At 33.0% G+C, this 25,862-nt stretch overlaps 1 protein-coding gene across 2 annotated transcripts in view; it reads right to left on the bottom strand.

The window, feature by feature from the left end:
- The window catches only part of LOC148943665 (zwei Ig domain protein zig-8-like), a 314,535-nt gene extending 292,343 nt beyond the window's left edge, over window positions 1–22,192 (bottom strand). For both annotated transcript variants that reach the window (XM_089101900.1, XM_089101896.1), the window contains exon 1: window positions 22,058–22,192. The gene's annotated coding sequence lies outside the window, so the exon portion shown is untranslated. The remainder of the gene's footprint in view (window positions 1–22,057) is intronic.
- Between the last annotated feature and the right edge of the window lie 3,670 nt (window positions 22,193–25,862).

Consider the following 25,862-nt stretch of genomic DNA (forward strand, 5'->3'; position numbering starts at 1 on the left):
AACTTCTTCGATACAAAGTGCCCTGGTCTAAAGGAAAATAATAATAAATAATATATTGTGCCAACATTGTTCTTACATGCCCCCAGGGCATATCTTAAAACCCTTGCCCTGAGGGTTCCGGGGGAGTGACCTCCTCAAAAACATATTTTCTATGTGGAAATCAACTACGCTGAACAAAATAGCTATCTCAAAATTTTGATTGGATGGTTTTGGGGAAATGGTGGGCGTGGAAGGGGTGTTTGTTGCCTTCCAATTACTTTCGACTATTAAAAGGGCACTAGCCATCCCAATTTCCAATCGAATGAGCCCTTTTCGAAGTTTCTACGAAAACTCCTTCGATACGAAGTGCCCTGGTAGGAAAAAAAAATATTAATAATAATACATTGTGCCAACATCGTTCTTTACTTAGGCAGCACGATCGCGCTGCCTATGATAATTCTTCCTGGTAAGGTAAGAGAGGTTGCAAGTTTGGCCATAAAAGAAAAAAGCTTGACTTTTAATAGTTGATTTCTTATAATGATGGTCGCAAGAATGACATTAAACGATCACACTTTTTGCAGTGCAAGAAGAAAAAGCAAAATGCAAACATAATAATTACTTGGCAGTGGAGGAGGGAGAGAGCAGCATTTAAAAACGTTGGCACTTCTTGTAGTACATTTTTTCGTAATGACAATCTATAACAAGAAGGAATTTGTATCCCCAAAAGCGTAAACCCACGGGAGATAGCTCCCAAAGGAATTGTACACGTTCGGAAAATACTAACTACGCATTCAACTTAGCGTGGACGCGATTTCCCATGGGTGAAATTTTCTTTGAGTCTAATCTCTAGTGGATACAATCTTGCGCAGCATAGTTTACTGGAAGAACTTTGTTCAGGCGGAATTCCAGGTGCACCTGGAACATTCTGTGCTGAATGTAGATTTTTTGGGTCAATCTTCCTCGAGTGTCCTTTTGTTCTGAGCTAAATTTTCAATTTGTTTTATTGTATTTATTGGTCATTTTTAATACCTATCGTTGTTTTTTCTGTCTTTGAAGGTGACATTTCTTGTTTAAGTCGTTACTAATTTTAAAAAATGTGAATAGTTTCATTATTTTAAGTTTCACTGTTTTTCGTTTCCATTTTTATTGGTCGGTGGCTATTGAAGTCAATGTTTTATCTGCTAAGGCTAATTTTGGGCTCCATTCAGTGGATTATTTTTCTATTCAAATTACTCTAGGAGTGGAAGGCTGAAAAGTTTACTATTTCGTACAAACATACACCCCCAGAAAATTAGATTTAAAAAATCTGCTTCCGAAAAATTTCACTCAGAAAAGTTACACCAATAGCGTAATATGATGTCTCTACCTCTGTAAAAAAAAATTGTTTGAAATTCAACCAAATTTTTTTGTAATCTTAAACCAATAAAAATAACTGGATTTTCAACTGCTGAAAATTGAATATTCAAAGCTTTATTGGAATTCCCTAATCATTATTGAATTTCCTTCTTGTCGAGAAACAAAAATGTTTGATTTACAAACCCTAATTGACATTTCAATTTGTTTACTGAATTACCTGTAAAATCATCATATTTGGTGAGGATTTATTAACTGTGGTAACCTTTAATAACATATAGTGAATATTATCCATATCTTGCTCCCATGGAAATATCACAAGGATTAGTATTTCCACAACCACTCAGATTACATCTGTATCTGTCTCATCCCAAAAGGCCATGATAGCAGCTACGATCGGTCCTCAATACCCAAGTACCGACATAAGCCAGAACCAGTCCTTCTCCCGCTCAAAGAGAACGGGAAGGTCTTTCTGAGTTTTGTTTTCATATAGACAAGACTCTCTATTTGAGACAGTCCTGAGACTGTGAGTCCTGTCTTGTCTTTACTTAGACACGACCAAAAAAGATTTATTTTCTTTTATTAATACACTGTAACTGTCCCATAAGCAATATGAGACTAAAAAAATGCCATAATATACTCACTTTTCTACAAAATATTAATTATAAACTAAACTTTTTTTTAAATCGAGTAATGTGTGTTACTGTGTATATAAGAGTGTGTTTATATAAAATTACTTTAAACAGCACAAAATTCAAATTTGATATAATAAACAAGAAAATTTAATCTACAATTGAAATCCAAACTATTTTTATAAAAAAAACTATTTATAATTTTGTTGGAAATCCAGTTTTTTTCTACAGTGACACATACTTACACACACAAATACAAACACGTTCATACACACACACACACACATTTATAAGCGCACACATACAAGCATATACACGCACATAATCAAAGACACACACACACACTCAAATATACACATGCATACAGATACATACATGTACACACATCTACGTACATTACATACACACAAAAATACACATATATATACCCAAACACACACACAAACACGCATACACATTCAAACATGCATCCACATGTCTTCACATCACATTAGTCTTCCATTCAGTAAAACTAAGACTGAATGTCTGCCTGATATACAACAGCCTAGAACCTACAACTAGGTGGTCATGTCACCAAAGCACAAGACACTTTGACGCATCTTGGCGTCTGCGTCTCAGTTGGTTCAAATCTTCTTGCCATGTGACGACTTTGGCAATCTTTGTTAGCAAGCTTAGGTAAGTGCATAGTTTTTGGATGCACTAAAGATGAGATTTAATCATTTTATATTGGATAGAGTGTATAACACTTCTGTTTTCCCACATTTTCTCACCTTTGCAATATTTTGGTCGGTGTTTTCGCCTAATTAAAAGAACAGAAAAACAAGAGGTTCCAGAAACAGTTTACTGGTGAAAGCACCGTTGAAACTGTTTTTTACTGATTTCATTTGTTTATATTTTTTGCAATGATTAAACTTGTTTAAATTTTTTTTTATTTATGAATTTTATGAACTATGGTAAGTGCATAGTTTTTGGATGCACTAAAGATGAGATTTAATCATTTTATATTGGATAGAGTGTATAACACTTCTGTTTTCCCACATTTTCTCACCTTTGCAATATTTTGGTCGGTGTTTTCGCCTAATTAAAAGAACAGAAAAACAAGAGGTTCCAGAAACAGTTTACTGGTGAAAGCACCGTTGAAACTGTTTTTTACTGATTTCATTTGTTTATATTTTTTGCAATGATTAAACTTGTTTAAATTTTTTTTTTATTTATGAATTTTATGAACTATGGTAAGTGCATAGTTTTTGGATGCACTAAAGATGAGATTTAATCATTTTATATTGGATAGAGTGTATAACACTTCTGTTTTCCCACATTTTCTCACCTTTGCAATATTTTGGTCGGTGTTTTCTGCCTAATTAAAAGAAAAGAAAAACAAGAGGTTCCAGAAGCAGTTTACTGGTGAAAGCACCGTTGAAACTGTTTTTTACTGATTTCATTTGTTTATATTTTTTGCAATGATTAAACTTGTTTAAATTTTTTTTTTATTTATGAATTTTATGAACTATGGTAAGTGCACAGTTTTTGGATGCACTAAAGATGAGATTTAATCATTTTATATTGGATAGAGTGTATAACACTTCTGTTTTCCCACATTTTCTCACCTTTGCAATATTTTGGTCGGTGTTTTCGCCTAATTAAAAGAACAGAAAAACAAGAGGTTCCAGAAGCAGTTTACTGGTGAAAGCACCGTTGAAACTGTTTTTTACTGATTTCATTTGTTTATATTTTTTGCAATGATTAAACTTGTTTAAATTTTTTTTTATTTATGAATTTTATGAACTATGGTAAGTGCATAGTTTTTGGATGCACTAAAGATGAGATTTAATCATTTTATATTGGATAGAGTGTATAACACTTCTGTTTTCCCACATTTTCTCACCTTTGCAATATTTTGGTCGGTGTTTTCGCCTAATTAAAAGAACAGAAAAACAAGAGGTTCCAGAAGCAGTTTACCGGTGAAAGCACCGTTGAAACTGTTTTTTACTGATTTCATTTGTTTATATTTTTTGCAATTATTAAACTTGTTTAAATTTTTTTTTTATTTATGAATTTTATGAACTATGGTAAGTGCATAGTTTTTGGATGCACTAAAGATGAGATTTAATCATTTTATATTGGATAGAGTGTATAAAACTTCTGTTTTCCCACATTTTCTCACCTTTGCAATATTTTGGTCGGTGTTTTCGCCTAATTAAAAGAACAGAAAAACAAGAGGTTCCAGAAGCAGTTTACTGGTGAAAGCACCGTTGAAACTGTTTTTTACTGATTTCATTTGTTTATATTTTTTGCAATGATTAAACTTGTTTAAATTTTTTTTTTATTTATGAATTTTATGAACTATGGTAAGTGCATAGTTTTTGGATGCACTAAAGATGAGATTTAATCATTTTATATTGGATAGAGTGTATAACACTTCTGTTTTCCCACATTTTCTCACCTTTGCAATATTTTGGTCGGTGTTTTCGCCTAATTAAAAGAACAGAAAAACAAGAGGTTCCAGAAGCAGTTTACCGGTGAAAGCACCGTTGAAACTGTTTTTTACTGATTTCATTTGTTTATATTTTTTGCAATGATTAAACTTGTTTAAATTTTTTTTTTATTTATGAATTTTATGAACTATGGTAAGTGCATAGTTTTTGGATGCACTAAAGATGAGATTTAATCATTTTATATTGGATAGAGTGTATAACACTTCTGTTTTCCCACATTTTCTCACCTTTGCAATATTTTGGTCGGTGTTTTCGCCTAATTAAAAGAACAGAAAAACAAGAGGTTCCAGAAACAGTTTACTGGTGAAAGCACCGTTGAAACTGTTTTTTACTGATTTCATTTGTTTATATTTTTTGCAATGATTAAACTTGTTTAATTTTTTTTTTTATTTATGAATTTTATGAACTATGGTAAGTGCATAGTTTTTGGATGCACTAAAGATGAGATTTAATCATTTTATATTGGATAGAGTGTATAACACTTCTGTTTTCCCACATTTTCTCACCTTTGCAATATTTTGGTCGGTGTTTTCGCCTAATTAAAAGAACAGAAAAACAAGAGGTTCCAGAAGCAGTTTACTGGTGAAAGCACCGTTGAAACTGTTTTTTACTGATTTCATTTGTTTATATTTTTTGCAATGATTAAACTTGTTTAAATTTTTTTTTATTTATGAATTTTATGAACTATGGTAAGTGCATAGTTTTTGGATGCACTAAAGATGAGATTTAATCATTTTATATTGGATAGAGTGTATAACACTTCTGTTTTCCCACATTTTCTCACCTTTGCAATATTTTGGTCGGTGTTTTCGCCTAATTAAAAGAACAGAAAAACAAGAGGTTCCAGAAGCAGTTTACTGGTGAAAGCACCGTTGAAACTGTTTTTTACTGATTTCATTTGTTTATATTTTTTGCAATGATTAAACTTGTTTAAATTTTTTTTTATTTATGAATTTTATGAACTATGGTAAGTGCATAGTTTTTGGATGCACTAAAGATGAGATTTAATCATTTTATATTGGATAGAGTGTATAACACTTCTGTTTTCCCACATTTTCTCACCTTTGCAATATTTTGGTCGGTGTTTTCGCCTAATTAAAAGAACAGAAAAACAAGAGGTTCCAGAAGCAGTTTACTGGTGAAAGCACCATTGAAACTGTTTTTTACTGATTTCATTTGTTTATATTTTTTGCAATGATTAAACTTGTTTAAATTTTTTTTTATTTATGAATTTTATGAACTATGGTAAGTGCATAGTTTTTGGATGCACTAAAGATGAGATTTAATCATTTTATATTGGATAGAGTGTATAACACTTCTGTTTTCCCACATTTTCTCACCTTTGCAATATTTTGGTCGGTGTTTTCGCCTAATTAAAAGAACAGAAAAACAAGAGGTTCCAGAAGCAGTTTACTGGTGAAAGCACCGTTGAAACTGTTTTTTACTGATTTCATTTGTTTATATTTTTTGCAATGATTAAACTTGTTTAAATTTTTTTTTATTTATGAATTTTATGAACTATGGTAAGTGCATAGTTTTTGGATGCACTAAAGATGAGATTTAATCATTTTATATTGGATAGAGTGTATAACACTTCTGTTTTCCCACATTTTCTCACCTTTGCAATATTTTGGTCGGTGTTTTCGCCTAATTAAAAGAACAGAAAAACAAGAGGTTCCAGAAGCAGTTTACTGGTGAAAGCACCGTTGAAACTGTTTTTTACTTATTTCATTTGTTTATATTTTTTGCAATGATTAAACTTGTTTAAATTTTTTTTTTATTTATGAATTTTATGAACTATGGTAATTGCATAGTTTTTGGATGAACTAAATATGAGATTTAATCATTTTATATTGTATAGAGTGTATAAAACTTCTGTTTTCCCACATTTTCTCACCTTTGCAATATTTTGGTCGGTGTTTTCGCCTAATTAAAAGAACAGAAAAACAAGAGGTTCCAGAAACAGTTTACTGGTGAAAGCACCGTTGAAACTGTTTTTTACTGATTTCATTTGTTTATATTTTTTGCAATGATTAAACTTGTTTAAATTTTTTTTTTATTTATGAATTTTATGAACTATGGTAAGTGCATAGTTTTTGGATGCACTAAAGATGAGATTTAATCATTTTATATTGGATAGAGTGTATAACACTTCTGTTTTCCCACATTTTCTCACCTTTGCAATATTTTGGTCGGTGTTTTCGCCTAATTAAAAGAACAGAAAAACAAGAGGTTCCAGAAGCAGTTTACTGGTGAAAGCACCGTTGAAACTGTTTTTTACTGATTTAATTTGTTTATATTTTTTGCAATGATTAAACTTGTTTAAATTTTTTTTTTATTTATGAATTTTATGAACTATGGTAAGTGCAAAGTTTTTGGATGCACTAAAGATGAGATTTAATCATTTTATATTGGATAGAGTGTATAACACTTCTGTTTTCCCACATTTTCTCACCTTTGCAATATTTTGGTCGGTGTTTTCGCCTAATTAAAAGAACAGAAAAACAAGAGGTTCCAGAAGCAGTTTACTGGTGAAAGCACCGTTGAAACTGTTTTTTACTGATTTCATTTGTTTATATTTTTTGCAATGATTAAACTTGTTTAAATTTTTTTTTATTTATGAATTTTATGAACTATGGTAAGTGCATAGTTTTTGGATGCACTAAAGATGAGATTTAATCATTTTATATTGGATAGAGTGTATAACACTTCTGTTTTCCCACATTTTCTCACCTTTGCAATATTTTGGTCGGTGTTTTCGCCTAATTAAAAGAAAAGAAAAACAAGAGGTTCCAGAAGCAGTTTACTGGTGAAAGCACCGTTGAAACTGTTTTTTACTGATTTCATTTGTTTATATTTTTTGCAATGATTAAACTTGTTTAAATTTTTTTTTATTTATGAATTTTATGAACTATGGTAAGTGCATAGTTTTTGGATGCACTAAAGATGAGATTTAATCATTTTATATTGGATAGAGTGTATAACACTTCTGTTTTCCCACATTTTCTCACCTTTGCAATATTTTGGTCGGTGTTTTCGCCTAATTAAAAGAACAGAAAAACAAGAGGTTCCAGAAGCAGTTTACTGGTGAAAGCACCGTTGAAACTGTTTTTTACTGATTTCATTTGTTTATATTTTTTGCAATGATTAAACTTGTTTAAGTTTTTTTTTATTTATGAATTTTATGAACTATGGTAAGTGCATAGTTTTTGGATGCACTAAAGATGAGATTTAATCATTTTATATTGGATAGAGTGTATAACACTTCTGTTTTCCCACATTTTCTCACCTTTGCAATATTTTGGTTGGTGTTTTCGCCTAATTAAAAGAACAGAAAAACAAGAGGTTCCAGAAGCAGTTTACTGGTGAAAGCACCGTTGAAACTGTTTTTTACTGATTTCATTTGTTTATATTTTTTGCAATGATTAAACTTGTTTAAATTTTTTTTTATTTATGAATTTTATGAACTATGGTAAGTGCATAGTTTTTGGATGCACTAAAGATGAGATTTAATCATTTTATATTGGATAGAGTGTATAACACTTCTGTTTTCCCACATTTTCTCACCTTTGCAATATTTTGGTCGGTGTTTTCGCCTAATTAAAAGAACAGAAAAACAAGAGGTTCCAGAAGCAGTTTACTGGTGAAAGCACCATTGAAACTGTTTTTTACTGATTTCATTTGTTTATATTTTTTGCAATGATTAAACTTGTTTAAATTTTTTTTTATTTATGAATTTTATGAACTATGGTAAGTGCATAGTTTTTGGATGCACTAAAGATGAGATTTAATCATTTTATATTGGATAGAGTGTATAACACTTCTGTTTTCCCACATTTTCTCACCTTTGCAATATTTTGGTCGGTGTTTTCGCCTAATTAAAAGAACAGAAAAACAAGAGGTTCCAGAAGCAGTTTACTGGTGAAAGCACCGTTGAAACTGTTTTTTACTGATTTCATTTGTTTATATTTTTTGCAATGATTAAACTTGTTTAAATTTTTTTTTATTTATGAATTTTATGAACGATGGTAAGTGCAAAGTTTTTGGATGCACTAAAGATGAGATTTAATCATTTTATATTGGATAGAGTGTATAACACTTCTGTTTTCCCACATTTTCTCACCTTTGCAATATTTTGGTCGGTGTTTTCGCCTAATTAAAAGAACAGAAAAACAAGAGGTTCCAGAAGCAGTTTACTGGTGAAAGCACCATTGAAACTGTTTTTTACTGATTTCATTTGTTTATATTTTTTGCAATGATTAAACTTGTTTAAATTTTTTATTTATTTATGAATTTTATGAACTATGGTAAGTGCATAGTTTTTGGATGCACTAAAGATGAGATTTAATCATTTTATATTGGATAGAGTGTATAACACTTCTGTTTTCCCACATTTTCTCACCTTTGCAATATTTTGGTCGGTGTTTTCGCCTAATTAAAAGAACAGAAAAACAAGAGGTTCCAGAAGCAGTTTACTGGTGAAAGCACCGTTGAAACTGTTTTTTACTGATTTCATTTGTTTATATTTTTTGCAATGATTAAACTTGTTTAAATTTTTTTTTATTTATGAATTTTATGAACTATGGTAAGTGCATAGTTTTTGGATGCACTAAAGATGAGATTTAATCATTTTATATTGGATAGAGTGTATAACACTTCTGTTTTCCCACATTTTCTCACCTTTGCAATATTTTGGTCGGTGTTTTCGCCTAATTAAAAGAACAGAAAAACAAGAGGTTCCAGAAGCAGTTTACTGGTGAAAGCACCGTTGAAACTGTTTTTTACTGATTTCATTTGTTTATATTTTTTGCAATGATTAAACTTGTTTAAATTTTTTTTTTATTTATGAATTTTATATTTAATTTCCATCAGTGTTGTATTTTCAAATTTATGATGGTCAATAAATTTATGCATATACATTTATACATTTGTATGTATAATATACATACATTATAGGTGGCTTTGAGCAGACAAGCCCTTCAAAGAAACAGTTCTGGACATAAAAACAGTCTTATCAAGGGGTTCACAGTACCGTGATATTTTCACACAAAGTGATCGGTCTCGGTCTATGAAAAATATTGACCTTTTTTTACGTAACATTACGCATAGTCGTGTGCCAAAGACATTCGGATAACCGAGTAACAGTAAATATAATTGTCCTAGTATTTATATTAATCTAATATAGCTCTTAAAATTAACTCAGGATTAGTTTAACTGGCTATGTTGCGGAGCAGGTTGAACTTTCCATTGTGAAGGAAGTTTCCTTTCAGATGAGGAACCTTGCCAGCTTTTTGAAATGTGATCATAAACAATTTACCTTACAAATGCCACATTTCCAATATTTAAGTGAACTTTTAGACTAAAATATTATAAGGGTTTTTTGATTGTCCCCACTGTCATAGACATTATTCTTTGTGGTACAAAAAAAACGGAAAATAGCAGCTGTAGTTTGAAGCTGTTTGCAGAGAGTTGGCAATAAAAAATTAACATTGTCATGATTGTTTTCGCCATAGATTGTCTAGTCATTTGTCGTTTTCCTTTGTCATTTCATTAGTTGTATCTATTTTTACCAGTAAATGAAAAAAAGAAATATTAATCTAATTGTGTCATCAGGATGGGTGTCATTGTTTTGACCAATACCACATGAAATTTCAGTCTTCGATATGCCATTAGAAACTATTATCATTGTTTTTATCTCAAAATACAAAAATAGAAATTATCTTAAAAAGGTATTGAATATTTGTTGTCCTTTCGGGTCATTATTTACCTGTTGAAATAAAAACTTTCCTTCCTTTTTTTCTATTATCAGCTGTCCTAACGAAAAGTAAGATTTTTATGCCCAATGTAAATTTTTCCCTTAAAGAGGAATTAAGAGAGTTATACTCATGAAATAGTACAACACTGCCTATAGAAATTACACCGAACAAAGATCATGCCCACTAAGGATTACACTGTATTAATCACAACCATCAAAAATTATACCCCACAAAATGGCATACCCAAGGAAGAGTGAGTGCTTGGAATATTTAATCTTTGAAAAATTTTACACATTTAATGCACTACCAAAGAAGTTTGCATCCATAGAAGGTTTCCCCCCACAAAAATTACGCTATTGGTGTAACTTTTCTTGGGGAAATTTTTTGGAAGCAGATTTTTTAAATCTAATTTTCTGTGGGTGTATGTTCGTACGAAATAGTAAAACGTTTCAACCTTCTACTCCTAGATTAATTTGAATAGAAAAAAAGCCCACTGAATGGAGCGTATAATTAGCCTTTGCAGACAAAATATTGACTTGAATAGCCACCGACCAATCAAAATGGAAACGAAAAACAGTGAAGCTTAAAACAATGGAACTATTTACATTTTTTAAAATTAGTAACGACTTAAACAAGAAATGACACCTTCAATAACAGAAAAAACAATGATAGGTATTAAAAATGACAAATAAATACAATAAACAAATTGAAAATTTAGCTCAGAACAAAAGGACACTCAGGGAAGATTGACCCCAAAGATCTACATTCAGCACAGAATGTTGCACCTGGAATTCCGCATGAGCAAAGTCCTTCCAGTAAACTACGCTGTGCAAGATTGTATCCACTAGAGATTAGACTCAAAGAAAATTTCACCCATGGGAAATCGCGTCCACGCTAAGTTGAATGCGTAGTTAGTATGTTCCGAACGTGTATCATTCCTTTGGGGGCCATCTCCCGTGGATTTACGCTTTCAGGGATACAGATTCTTTTTTGTTATAGTTTGTCATTACGAAAAAATTTACTACAAGAAGTGCCAATGTATTTCAAATGCTGCTCTCTCCCTCCTCCACTGCCAAGTAATTATTATCTTTACATTTTGTTCTTTTCTTCTTGCACTGCAAAAAGTGTGATGGTTGTCATATGTCATTCTTGCGACCATTGTTATAAGAAATCAACTATTAAATGTCAAGCTTTTTTCTCTTATGGCTAAACTTGCACCCTCTCTTCGCTTACCAGGAAGAGTTATTATTGTAAAGATCACCAAGAGCTTTAGCGTTGCAGAGGAGTTACACTCCCGGAACATGTTGCAAAAGAAACTTCCTTTAAAACACTACTCTTCGAGAATTTACACCCACAATGATTGCACCCATAAGAATGATGCTTATTCATCATTGTATATATGAGAATTTCTTGTCAAATAAGATACGTTAATTAAAATCTTCAAGGGAGAATTGAACTGAACTAAAGCTCTTCAAGGGAGAATGAAGTTCAATGAAGATTGCGCCCATGGGCGACATTTTTCTCTCGTTAAATCACCTTTGGTTGAAATATTTACTCGGTGCAATGGTCTTTCGGCGCATCATTTAGAAACTGCAACAGAGTGGGAGTGCAAACCATAGATCAGGTTTTGCGTGAGTACAAGATTTCTTGATTACAATCTTCTATGGGTAATCTTTCTTTGATACATTGCGTCTGGGGTATAATCTTGTTCAATCACAATGATTGATGGTTATGTTTCTTGTGAATGCGATTTCTTATAGGTATTAACCAAGGTTTGTTTTGGTCGATGGGGAGGTATCTATTATATATATTGTAGGTTCATCACCATAGAACTATTCAATGTGCTTTACTAAGCCAGAATCTCTCAAGAGAGGGTTATACAGTTTACAGAGACACAGTTTACGAGTTGTTCAAGATCAGAACACAATTTGCACTTTACTGAAAAAAAAAAACAACAAATTATCGTGGATTGTCAGTTTAATTGACATACACTGATATTTATTCCTTTATAGATAATTTTTTATTTATGAAAGTAAGAAAAGTGAAAACATTTCAAACATATTTTGTTTTCAGTAAAGCGAAAAATTGTGTTCTGGTCTTGATAAGGCATGGGGGTTATCAGGTGTTTAAAAAAAATAGAGTTGTGAGAAAGTCAAACTTTAGCGTAAAGAGCGAGGCGTTGAGGAGGGGACAGCCCCTTTCATATACGGAATAAGTTCTGTTCGTTTGAAGTTTTAACGTCGTTCCTTACTTTCAGTTAAAAAAACTTTTTTTTTTAATTTAATTTTTGAACGTTTTTGATTTAATGCAGGTTTTTATTTTGGCTCACCGTACATGAATAATAAAAAAAAAATTGAATATTAATTTTACTTTTAATTGGTTAAATGGCTTTCTCGAAACTTGTTTAATTTTATTTAGGAACGTTTTTATTAGTAATAAATATACGTAACTTACGAATTAAATTACGTAGCGAACCTCTATATTCTTACATTTTTAATATGTATATTAGAGGGTTCACCCACTAGTCAATACCTTGCTCTTTAAGCTAAAGTTCGAATTTTGTTCCAATTCTTTAAAAATGACCCCTTAATCACAAATGCCGTTAATTAGAATAAATAGCTCTTATGAAAATACTAAATAATATTTGGCTTAAAGAGCGAGGTATTGACTAGGGAATGAACCCAATCATATGGATAATGTTTTATGTTCGTTTTAAGTTTTGATGTTGCTCCTTACTTTCAGTTAAAAAACTTGTTTTTTTATATATATAATTTCTGATCTTTATTTTAATAATTCTGGGAAATCCGGCACCCCCTTCATAGCAATGTCTCTTCTCCCATGAACACTTCCTTCATGGTAAGATCCTCCAACATAACCCCCAATCCACTCCCCCCCCCCCACTACCCGAAAAAATCCCCCCTGAAAACGTATGTATACTTCCCAATAACCAATACTAAAGATTAACATTGGGTAAAGTTCATAACTTTCAGCCCTCCCCCTGGGGACTTCGGGGGATTAAATCATTCTAAAAGACATATTTATCATATTTTCTACCATGCTGAACAAAATGGCTATCTCAAAATTTAGATCGGGTGACTTTGGAAAAAGAATGAGCGTGGGAGGGGGCCTAGTTGCCCTCCATTTTTCTGGTCACTTAAAAAGGGCACTATAACTTTTAATTTCCGTTCGATTGAGTCCTCCCACCATATTCTAGGACCACTGGGTCAATACGATCACCCCTGGGGAAAAAAAACAACAAAAAAAAACAAACAAACAAACAAATAAACACGCATCCGTGATCTTTCTTCTGGCGAAAAATGCAAAATTCCACATTTTTAAAGATAGGAGCTTGAAACCTCCGCAGTAGGGTTCTCTGATACGCTGAATATGATGGTGTGATTTTCATTAAGGTTCTATAAATTTTAGGGGGTCTTTCCCCCTTTTTTTGAAAATCAGCCAAATTTTCTCAGGCACCTAACTTTTGATAGATAGGACTAAACTTGATATTTGAAATCAGCATTAAAATTTGATTCTTTTGATGTATCTATTGGTATCAAAATTCCGTTTTTTACAGTTTCGGTTACCATTGAGCCGGGTCGCTTCTTACTTACAGTTTGTTACCACGAACTGTTTGATACATATCGCGTTTTCTTTTTAGCCTTTTGACTTCCCTAGAGACTCTGGGGAATAAACCGAATTAATTTTTTTTAGCACTGGAATTAAATTGCGGTAATTTAACAAAAACAAACCAATTTCTTATGGACAAAAAAAAAAGATGGGCAAGGACGCTCTAAAATCTTATACTAGTTGAATCTACACCTTATATCAAATATTTCGTGGTAACGAACTGTAAGTAAGGAGCGACCCGGCTCAATGGTAATCGAAACTCTAGAAAACGGGTTTTTGATATCAATAGATACATCAAAAGAATCAGATTTCAATGCTAAATTCAAATATATAACTTTCATCACGTTTAGTCCTACCCATCAAAAGTTACGCGCCTGAGAAAATTAGGCTGATTTTCGAAAAAAGAGGGAAAGAACCACTTAAAGTTGTAGAATCTTAATGAAAATCAAACCATCAAATTCAGCGTATCCGAGAATCATATTGTAGAGGTTTCAACCTTCTATCTACAAAAATGCGGAATTTTGTATTTTTGCCAGAAGAAAGATCACGGATGCTCGTTTTTTTTTTTTTTTTTTTTTTTTTTTTTTTTTTTTTCAGGGGTGATCGTATCGACCCAGTGGTCCTAGAATATCGTTCGAGGACTCATTGGAACGGAATTTAAAAGTTCTAGTGTCCTTTTTAAGTGACAAAAAAATGGAGGGCAACTAGGCCCCCTCCCACGCTCATTTTTTCCCAAAGTCACCTGATCAAAATTTTTAGATAGCCATTTGTTCAGCATGGTTGAAAATATGATAAGTATGTCCTTTAGGATGACTTAATCCCACGAAGTTCCCGGGGGGAGGCCTGAAAGTTATGAACTTTACCCAATGTTAACATATAGCCTAGCATTGGTTATTAAGAAGTATACAAACGTTTTCAGGGGGGATTTTTTCTGGTAGTAAGGGGGTGGGTGGGTCGGGGTCTATTTGCGAAGACTTTTTCATGAAGGAAGTTTTCATGGGGGAAGGGACATTGCTATGAAGGGGGCTCCGGATTTCCCAACATTATTAAAAAAAAGATCAGAAATTAAATATAAAAACAAGTTTTGCAACTGAAAATAAGGAGTAACATCAAAACTTAAAATGAACAGAAAATATCAAATGTATGATTGGGTTCACCCTCTAGTCAATACCTCGCTCGTTAAGCCAAAGATTTTTTAGTACTTTCATAAGAGCTATTTATTCTAAATAACGGCCATTGTGATTAAGGGGTCATTTTTAAAGAATTGGAACAAAATTCGAACTTTAGATTAAATAGCGAGTTATTGACTAGGGGGCGAGCTCCCTAATATACTTATTAAAAATATATAAATATAGAAATTCGTTACGTAAGTTAATTCGTAAGTTACGTATATTTATTACTAATAAAAACGTTCGTAAATAAAATTAAACAAGTTTCGAGAAAGCCATTTAACCAAATAAAAGTAAAATTAATATGCAAAATTTGTTTTAACTATTCATATACGGTGAGCCAAAATCAAAACCTGCAATAATTCAAAAACGTTCAAAAATTAAATAAGAAAAACAAGTTTTTTTTAACTGAAAGTAAGGAACGACTTTAAAACTTAAAACGAACAGAAATTATTTCTTATATGAAAGGGGCTGTCCCGTCCTCAACGCCTCGCTCTTTACGCTAAAGTTTGACTTTCTCACAACTCTTAGTTTTTTAAAACAATAAAAAACTTTAGCGTAAAGAGCGAGGCGTTAAGGAGGGGACAGCCCCTTTCATATAAGGAATAATTTCTGTTCGTTTTAAGTTTTAAAGTCGTTCCTTACTTTCAGTTAAAAAAACTTGTTTACTTTTATTTAATCATCATATAAGGAGTCAGTTAATTTTGAAATAAAATAAAACCCAACAGAGCCAATATAACTGAATGATGGCATACCCCTACATTCGCTCAATTTGGAGTTAGAGTATGAAACAGAAACGTAGTAATAGTAAGAAAGCTGACCAATCTTCATTTGTATGTGAGATTAAATAAAAAAAACTTTTTTTTTTAACTGAAAGTAAGGAGTGACATTAAAACTTAAAACGAACAGAAATTATTCCGTATATGAAAAGGACTGTCCCGGCCTCAACGCCTCGCTCTTTACGCTAAATTTTTTTATTGTTTTTAAAAATAAAGTTGTGAGACATAGTCAAACTTTAGCGTAAAGAGCGAGGCGTTGAGGAGGGCACAGCCCCTTTCATATACGGAATAATTTCTGTTTGTTTTAAGTTTCAACGTCGTTCCTTACTTTCAGTTAAAAAACAGGTTTTTTTTTTAATTTAATTTTTGAACGTTTTCGAATTAATACAGGTTTTGATTTTGGCTCACCGTACATGAATAATTAAAAATAATTTGAATATTAATTTTACTTTTATTTGGTTAAATGGCTTTCTCGAAACTTGTTTAATTTTATTTACGAACGTTTTTATTAGTGATAAATATACGTAACTTAGGAATTAACTTACGTAACGAACTTGTATGTTCATATATTTTTTAATACGTATATTAGAGGGTTTTCCTCCTAGTGAATACCTTGCTCTTTAAGCTAAAGTTAGAATTTTGTTCCAATTCTTTAAAAATGACCCTTAATCACAAATGCCGTTAGTTAGAATAAATAGCTCTTATGAAAGTACTAAAAAATCTTTGGCTTGAAGAGCGAGGTATTGACCCGGGGGGTGAACCTATTCATATACGTAATGTTTTCTGTCGTTTTAAGTATTGATGTTGCTCCTTACCTTCAGTTGAAAAACTTGTTTTTTTTTATAATTTCTGATCTTTTTTAAATAATATTGGAAAATCCGGCATCCCCTTCATAGCAATGTCCCTTCCCCCATGAAAACTTTCTTCATGGAAATATCCTCCCAAATAACCCCCGACCCCCCCCCCCCACTACCAGAAAAAATCCCCCTCAAACCGTCTGTATACTTCCCAATATCCAATACTATATGCTAACATTGGGTAAGGTTCATAACTTTCAGCCCTCCCCTCGGGGACTTCGGGGGATTAAGTCATCATAAAAGACATAGTTATCATATTTTCGACCATGCTGAACAAAATGGCAATCTCAAAATTTTGATCGAGTGACATTGGGAAAAAGTGAGCGTGGGAGGGGGCATAGTTGCCCTCCATTTTTTTGGTCACTTAAAAAAGGTACTAGAACTTTTAATTTCCGTTCCAGTGATTCCTCTCACGATATTCTAGGACCACTGGGTCGATAAGATCACCCTTGGGAAAAAGAAAAAAAAATAAATAAATAAACACGCATTCGTGAACTTTCTTCTGGCAAAAAATTCAAAATTCCACATTTTTGTAGATAGGAGCTTGAAACCTCTGTATTAGGGTTCTCTGATACGCTGAATATGATGGTATTATTTTCATTAAGGTTTTATAGCTCTTAGGGGGTCTTCCCCTCTTTTTTCGAAAATCAGCCAAATTTTCTCAGGTGCTTTACTTTTGATGGGTAGCACTAAACTTGATGAAACTTATATATTTGAAATCATCATTTAAATCTGATTGTTTTGATGTATCTATTGGTATGAAATTCCGTTTTCTAGAGTTTCGGTTACCATTGAGCCGGGTCGCTCCTTATTTACAGTTCGTTACCACGAACTGTTTGATTCTGCCACTTTGATAGATAATATTTTCATTTCTCATTCTCCTAAATTGAAGTTTACTTCTGGTCTTGTTTTCACTGATCTGTCTGATCACTTCCATATTTATCTATCACTTTTTGTGCCTAAAACTGAGATTGCTGTGAATGAGCAAGGTGAGTCTTCTTTTAGAAATTTTACAGATAAAGAAATTTCTAATTTAATTCTTAGTCCTCAGAGTAATGATTGGTCTTGTGTTCTTGAAGCTAATGATGTTGAATGTGCAACAAGTTTATTTGTGTGTCGTATGGGAGCTCTGTTGGATAAGCATTTTCCTCTTAAGAAGAGACCAAGGAATTCTATACCCAAATGCCCATGGATACGAATATAGAATATAAAAGACAGTTCGTTATGAATATAGAAATTCGTTACGTAAGTTAATTCGTAAGTTATGTATATTTATTACTATTAAAAACGTTCGTAAATAAAATTAAACAACTTTCGAGAAAGCCATTTAACCAAAAAAAAATAATATTAATATGCAAATTCTGTTTTAATTATTCATGTACGGTGAGCCAAAACCAAGACCTGCACTAATTTAAAAACCTTCAAAAATTAAATAAAAAAACCAAGTTTTTTTTAATGGAAAGTAAGGAGCCACGTTGACACTGAAAATGAACAGAAATTTTTCAGTAGATAAAGAGGGCTGTCCCCTCCTCAATGCCTCTCTCTTTACGCTAAAGTTTGACTCTGTCTCACAACTTTATTTTTTAAACAATAAAAAACTTTAGAATAAAGAGTGAGGCATTGAGGAGGGGGCAACCCCCTTCATATACGTAATAATTCCTGTTCTTTCTAAGTTTTAATGTCGCTCCTTACTTTCTGTTAAAAAAAAAACTTGTTTTTTTTTATTTAATTTCTGAGCGGTTTTGAATTAATGCAGGTTTTGTTTTTGGCTCACCGTACATGAATAGTTAAAACAAATTTGTATTTTAATTTTACTTTTTTTTGGCTTAATGGCTTTCTCTAAGTTGTTTAATTTTATTTACGAACGTTTTATTAGTAATAAATATATGTAACTTGCGAATTAACTTACGTAACGAACTTCTATATTCGTGTATTTTTATTCCGTATACTAGGGTGTTGGCCCCGTAGTCAATATCACGCTCTTTACACTAAAGTTCGATTTTTTTTTTCAAATGGTTTAAGAATGACCTCTTAATCATAAAGGCTGTTAATTAGAATAAATAGCTCTTATGAAGGTACTAAGAAAACTTTAGCGTAAAGAGCGAAGTAATGACTAAGGGATGAACCCAATCATATACGTAATAGTTTCTATTCGTTTTAAGTTTTGATGTGGAAAAGTTCTCAGTTGAAAAGTTTTTCAGTTGAAAACTTGTTTTCTTTTATTTAATTTTTGATCGTTTGAAAAACAAATGCTGGGAAATTGGGCGCCCCCTTCATAGCAATGTCCTCTCCCCCATGAAAACTTCCTCCATGGAAAGATCCTACCTCGTAACCCCCGACCCACCTACCCTCACTACCAAAAAAAAATTCCCCCTGAAAACGTCTGTATACTTCCCAATAAACCAAACTATATGTAAACATTGGACAAAATTCATAACTTGCAGCCTCTCCCCTGGGCCCCTGGGGACTGTGGGGAATTAAGTCATCCTCAAAGACATAGCTATTATATTTTCCGACCATGCTGGACACAATGGCTATCTCAAAATTTTTATCCGGTGACATTGGGAAATAAATGAGCGTGGGAGAGAGCCTAGTTGCCCTCCATTTTTTTGGGTCACTTAAAAGGGCACTAGAACTTTTAATTTTGGTTTAAATTAGCCCTGCCGCGATATTCTAGGACCACTGGGTCGATATGATCACCCCAGAAAAAAAAACAACAAACAAACACAAAAACAAATAAACCCGCATCCGTGATCTTTCTTCTGGCAAAAAATAAAAAATTTCACATTTTTGCAGATAGGAACTTGAAACCTCTACTGTAGGGTTTCAGATATGCTGAATTTGATAGTGTGATTTTCATTAAGGTTCTATTACTTTTAGGGGCTTTCCCCCTTTTTTCGAAAATAAGGTAAATTTTCTCAGGCACATAACGTCTGATGAGTAAGACTAAACTTGATGAAACTTATATATTTGAAATCAGCATACAAATTTCATTCTTTTGATGTATTCATTGGTATCAAAATTCCGTTTTTAACAGTTTCGGTTACTATTGAGCCGGGTCGCTCCTTGCTTACAGTTCGTTACCACGAACTTTTTGAAACTAAATAAAAAACGAATGTGTTTCAACTGAAAGTAATGAGTGATATTCAAGTTAAAAATAAACAGAAATTATACCCTAGATGAGGGTGGCTGGTCTTTGCTCAATCCTTGCTCTTTACGCTAATGTTTTATGGTGTTTTTTTTCTTTATTTCCAATTCTACGACACCTTTAAAGTTACGAGGGAAAAAGGTAAAGAGGACTACAGCCCTTGAGCCATCGGGTTACTTTTTGTGCTTTTGTAGTTCTAACACCGCTCTTTTGTCGTATTGAATTTCTTTTTTGGTAGATTTAATTCCGTTTACTTTATTTTACTTTGGCAAGTATGCTTTTCCCCATAAAAGAACTGGGTTACCCTCAGCTATGATGGCCATCCCTTTAATTTCCCAGTTAATTTGTAAATTCTTCTTTTATTTGAAGCAAGTAATAATCCCAACAAGTTGTTTTTCTATTGAGGTTTTAATATTAGGAGAAAAATAAAAATTTTAAACATGACATTTTTTTTTTCTTAAGTTACAAAATGATGGTCAGTATTTGGTGTAATTAATCACTGAAAATTATAAAAAAGACATTAAAGTTAAGAAGCAAAATTTAGAGGCTAAGTAAAAAAAAAAAGATAACGCAGAAAATTTAACAAATAGAGATTTGAAGTTGCACCTCCGTAAAACCGTAGAAATTTTATGTCAGTATGTGGGCTATAATAATTAGACAAATAAACAAGATTTTTAAGATACTGTGCCCCCCCCCCCAAAAAAAAACAGAACCTTTTTAACATTGTTGAATTGATTGATTATCTCAGAATTTCCATTCGACAGAATTTTTGCGCTTATCGGGTCAACATTGTTGGTAGGCTGCGCAAAATAGCCGAACAGAGTATCTTATGTGGCCCCATCTCTTTATAGTTTATAAAGCGTACTACATATAAACATTAAATTGCTGATGAGCCCTTATTTATTTTTCTATGACCATCTACTCTGTGTGATGGCCTCTTGAAAGAAAAGGAAAAAAATACGACACATCCCCGTTACCGATGCCAAAATATGACTTTTCTTCTTACAATATAGAGAACTGTAAACTTCGAATTAACAGTATTTGTGCATGGCAGTCAGGGTTACCACCCCTAGTGATTTATCAATCTTTCAAGTGATTTTTATATTGCCAAAAATCACAGGTTAAACACTTTCAACTATCAAGTTGCTATATTTGTTGCACTCGAAACACTCTCTAGCACTCCACAACAGCTCTCTACAGTCCTAATTAAACTTTCGTACACAATGTGGGAGGCAAAGGAAGGGACTCTGTGCAGTCCTTTTACATACAAAATAATTTCTATTTGTTTTGTCATTCTTTTTTTTCTATTGAAAAGTTTTTTTTAATTCGTTATAAGGCACAATATCAAGGAAAAGCACCGAAAACTGAACACAATCGTAATTTTGTTGAAATATTTTTTGTCGCGATTCTCCTCTGTTATAGGTAAGTAAAACCTGGGTTGCAATGAATTCGAAACCACTTAAATGTTTGTTACAACTTGACTTTAAAATAAGTCAGTCGCAAGTATGTTTGCATTTTATTTTCGACTGCAAAGTTTAGAGTGCTTTGCCTGGAATTAAATTCAATTTTTATTTGGTTTTACAAAATCTTGGGTCAGCTTCTCATTTCATCGCATATTTAATCTGCTCTGTTTTTTCTGGTTTAATATAATCGGTAAGTAATCGGATTAACGATGCTTCTTGGCTTCTAAGATCCCTGCGTCGGCCCTGCAGCGTGTTACTGCAAAAATCTTCGATCTTTGGGTCCCGTATTACACTACCACGCTAAGGTCAACATCACTCCACAACCAGAGTACCTTTTTTTGGTTTTCTACTCTGCTCACAATTTTTTTAACTGTCTGCCATTTCTATGCTTTATTGATTTACTAGGGGACGATTTAGTAGAGGACGGGGGGGGGGGATATAAATTTGGATAAGAGTGAAAAACAGCAGGTAAATTACAAGTAAAATATAAGAAATAAAAAAAAATAGAAAACTCCTGGAAGAGCAGTACCAAAGAACCTAGTTTTTTGGGGAAGGGTGGAGAATATGCAAAAACATGAAATAACTAGCAGGTAATCCCATGGAAAACATCAAACCAAAACAAGATTGGCAAAGTGTTGGGGTTGGGCGAAAAGCAGTACCCAAAGGCCCAGTTTCTTACGCACGTACTTAGCTATCCTAATTCAAAAAAGTAAAAAGTAAATTGATTTTGTGATCATCATGAATGACCAATCTCTGTTTGAAACGGTAAAACAATCACAATCAATATATTCCAACTCACCAGAAGAAATAAACCTAAAATCCATTCTCAAGCAGGATACATTTTTTACCAGCCTCTATAACATTTAACAAAATCACTGTTTACTGAATAACACTTTAATCTGGATAATAAAACTAAGTAGGAATCCCAGAGGTCTTACTTGAAAATTAGAGGGAGACTAAATTTCACTTGCTGCATTCTCTAGAAAAGGGCTTTCTCTCTGTGGGCGCATGTGGAGCAGACTGTTCTCCAAGAAATGAAAGGGATTTTCTAAAACAGTTTCTGTCCGTGGAACTGACTATTTATATAAGCAGCATCCGTTCACAAAAGGTTTTGGAATTCTTAATAATGACTCTTTTGATGACTCTGCACTGCATCGACTTCAGTAAAGTAAACATATTTTTCTGTGTGTGGAGTTAAATTTAAAAAGAAACGGAATGATGTATCGTTTTACATCAAGCTAGCCCGGCAACTGAAATGTCGACTATTGTTGACGCTCTATGTGCCATCAGTGGCTCCGAAAGATCTTTATCCTTTTTAAAATATTTTTTTTATGTCCGACAAACTGATAGAGATAGCTTTGATTACAGTATCAACGTAACCCTTTTTATCAGGCTCTTTGTTTCTGGACGAATTACTAGATATTTGGCACCACCCTGGTTCGTAAGTTTACATTAAAGGGAAGATAAAGATGTTCTAATATAAATCCTGAAATTGAATATTTTTTTTAATAAATTACACTTTCTATTACGCAAGAAAAGACTACGTAAGTACAATCAAGGCTGGACCTCGAGAGGCCACTAATAATATATGATTAAATGTTAAACAGAAAAAGCCACTCTGCAACAATTAAGGACTTGCTTTAATATTTAAGAAAAAAATAGGCGAGCTATGTAAATAAATCTTTTAGGAACCAAATCCTAAGAAATTCTGAAAGCCTTATTCACATCCAATAATAAATTCTTCTTTAATTTAACGAGTATTTTTTTCCAAAACGTGATTGTTATCCTTCTATGTGATTATCTTCTATATTTTTTAATCAACTTCTCTACACTAACAAAATATAGTAGGCTACTCATAAGCAATTCAGTAGCCTATATACAAATCTTTTTACATGCTCCATCTTCTTCTTACATGCACATAGGTCAGCTATTCCGAGCACGCTATGTACTTAATGGTTGATCCTGTAGCCTAAATGAGTTGTTTTTTTTTGTAAAAAGTCACGCTGAAATATTGTCTTAAAAGTGATCTCCCTTTGAAAAATGTAATGAATACAAGATATAATTCTAATTAAAAAAAATTTGGCGTATTTACACACAAAACAAAATTCTGCGATACTCGCGGTCCAAATTTGTGGCTCACTGATTCGTTTTATGAAACTGGTGATTCTGATACCATTCTTCACCATTCATGGTCCCCCAAAAAAGGAAGACTTGTGTTCCATTTTGAATTAACTTGAGAGTATTAATGCCAGATTGAAATCTAGCCCTCTAAGGTTGTCACAAACTTCCAAGCTGCTAATTCCAAATAAATTTAATCTATGTCCAATAGGTTCTTCTTGTGCATTCAGCTCACCAGAATGTAGTCCTCTCATCCCCTAGTTGCAGTTGAGAATGGAAACTGTTGACTACATAGTTTTAGCTAATGATTAAATAAGAATTTTTTTTTTTAGCAAGTTAGCAAGTAGAATGCGCCTTCTGGATTCTATGGGGGCCCTAGAAATTCCCATACTATTTGCTTGATGCTCTACACCTTTTCAAAGAGAGTCAGAACTCTCTTTTTAAGAGTGACAATTTCCAGACAACATTGGCATGCGTCTTATCGGGATTAAGAAAATGATGGATGGAAATGTGTGATTCAATACACCTTGACAAAAGATTTTTTTTTGGCAATTGGCATTTTTTTTCTGATAAAGAAAATGGGTTTAGCATTTGTGAATACTTCGATATGTACTGTATAATACACAAGTGATGTTTGGACAGTGTTGTCAATTGAAAATAGTTTAACGTTATACTATACAAAGAAGTTGATACTAAGAGGGGTTTAGAGGACAAGAAAAGAATTGTAATAACGGATAGCTTTACTTCTTCGATGTGTTCCATATAATACATAAGTGGTGGAGTGATGGCAGAAGGATCTCTTAGAGTACTTATAGTGCTGTACGATGGGCCGAGCTGCTAGCGAAAACCCCGTCTGAATTAGTTGAAATAAAAAAAATTTAACAAGAAATGGCTGAAAAGTGTTTTGGGGGAGATGGGTTGATTGTGTACCGTATAATACACAAGTGATGTTTGGACAGTGTTGTCAATTTAAAATAGTTTATAACGTTATACTATACGAAGAAGTTGATACTAAGGGGTGTAGATGACAAGAAAAGAATTGTAATAAAAGATAGCTTTACTTCTTCGATGTGTTCCATATAATACATAAGTGGTGGGGTGATGGGAGCGGGGTGTCTAAGAGTACTTATAGTTTGATAGTGGAGGGGGAAGTTGCTAGCGAAAAACCCATGTGGATGAGTTGAAATAAAATTTTTAACGAGAAATGTCTGAAAATTGTTTTTGGGGGGATGGGGCGATGACAGATTGGATGTCTCAGACTAGCGATAGTGTTGTACTGTGGTACGAATTGCTTGTGAGAAACCCAAATGAATGACTTGAAATAAATTTTTTAACAAGAAATGTCTGAAAAGTGATTTTTGGGGGATGGGGCGATGACAGAGTGGATGTCTTAGACTAGTTATAGTGCTGTACTCTGGCATGAATTGCTTTCGAAAACCCGGATTAATTAATTGAAAATAAAGTTTTAACAAGAAATGTCTGAAAAGTATTTTTTGGGGGATGGGGCGATGACAGATTGGATGTCTCAGACTAGTGATAGTGCTGTTCTGTGGTACGAATTGCTTGTGAAAAACCCAAATGAATGACTTGAAATAAAATTTTTAACAAGAAATGTCTGAAAAGTATTTTTTGGGGGATGGGGTGATGACAGAGTGGATGTCTTAGACTAGTTATAGTGCTCTACTCTGGCATGAATTGCTTTCGAAAACCCGGATGAATTAGTTGAAAATAAAGTTTTAACAAGAAATGTCTGAAAAGTATTTTTGGGGGGATGGCGAGATGACAGAGTGGATGTCTTAGACTAGTTATAGTGCTGTACTTTGGCATGAATTGCTTTCAAAAACCCGGATGAATTAGTTGAAAATAAAGTTTTCACATGAAATGTCTGAAAACTATTTTTTGGGGGGATGGGGCGATGACAGAGTGGATGTCTTAGACTAGTTATAGTGCTGTACTCTGGCATGAATTGCTTTCGAAAACCCGGATGAATTAGTTGAAAATATATAATACATAATACATAAGTGGTGGGGTGATGGGAGCGGGGTGTCTTAGAGTACTTATAGTGTGATAGTGGAGGGGGGAGTTGCTAGCGAAAAACCCATGTGGATGAGTTGAAATAAAATTTTTAACGAGAAATGCCTGAAAAGTATTTTCGGGGGGATGGGGCGATGACAGAGTGGATGTCTTAGACTAGCGATAGTGTTGTACTGTGGTACGAATTGCTTGTGAAAAAACCAAATGAATGACTTGAAATAAAAATTTTAACAAGAAATGTCTGAAAAGTATTTTTTGGGGGTTGGGGCGATGACAGAGTGGACGTCTTAGACTAGTTATAGTGCTTTTCTCTGGCATGAATTGCTTTCGAAAACCCGAATGAATTAGTTGAAAATAAAGTTTTAACAAGAAATGTCTGAAAATTTTTTTTGGAGGGATGGAGCGATGACAGATTGGTTGTCTCAGACTAGTGATAGTGCTGTTCTGTGGTA

This window comes from Artemia sp. Qi Xiang Cuo, chromosome 15 (genome assembly GCF_049724085.1).
Source record: "Artemia sp. Qi Xiang Cuo chromosome 15, ASM4972408v1, whole genome shotgun sequence".
Lineage (NCBI taxonomy): Eukaryota > Metazoa > Arthropoda > Branchiopoda > Anostraca > Artemiidae > Artemia > Artemia sp. Qi Xiang Cuo.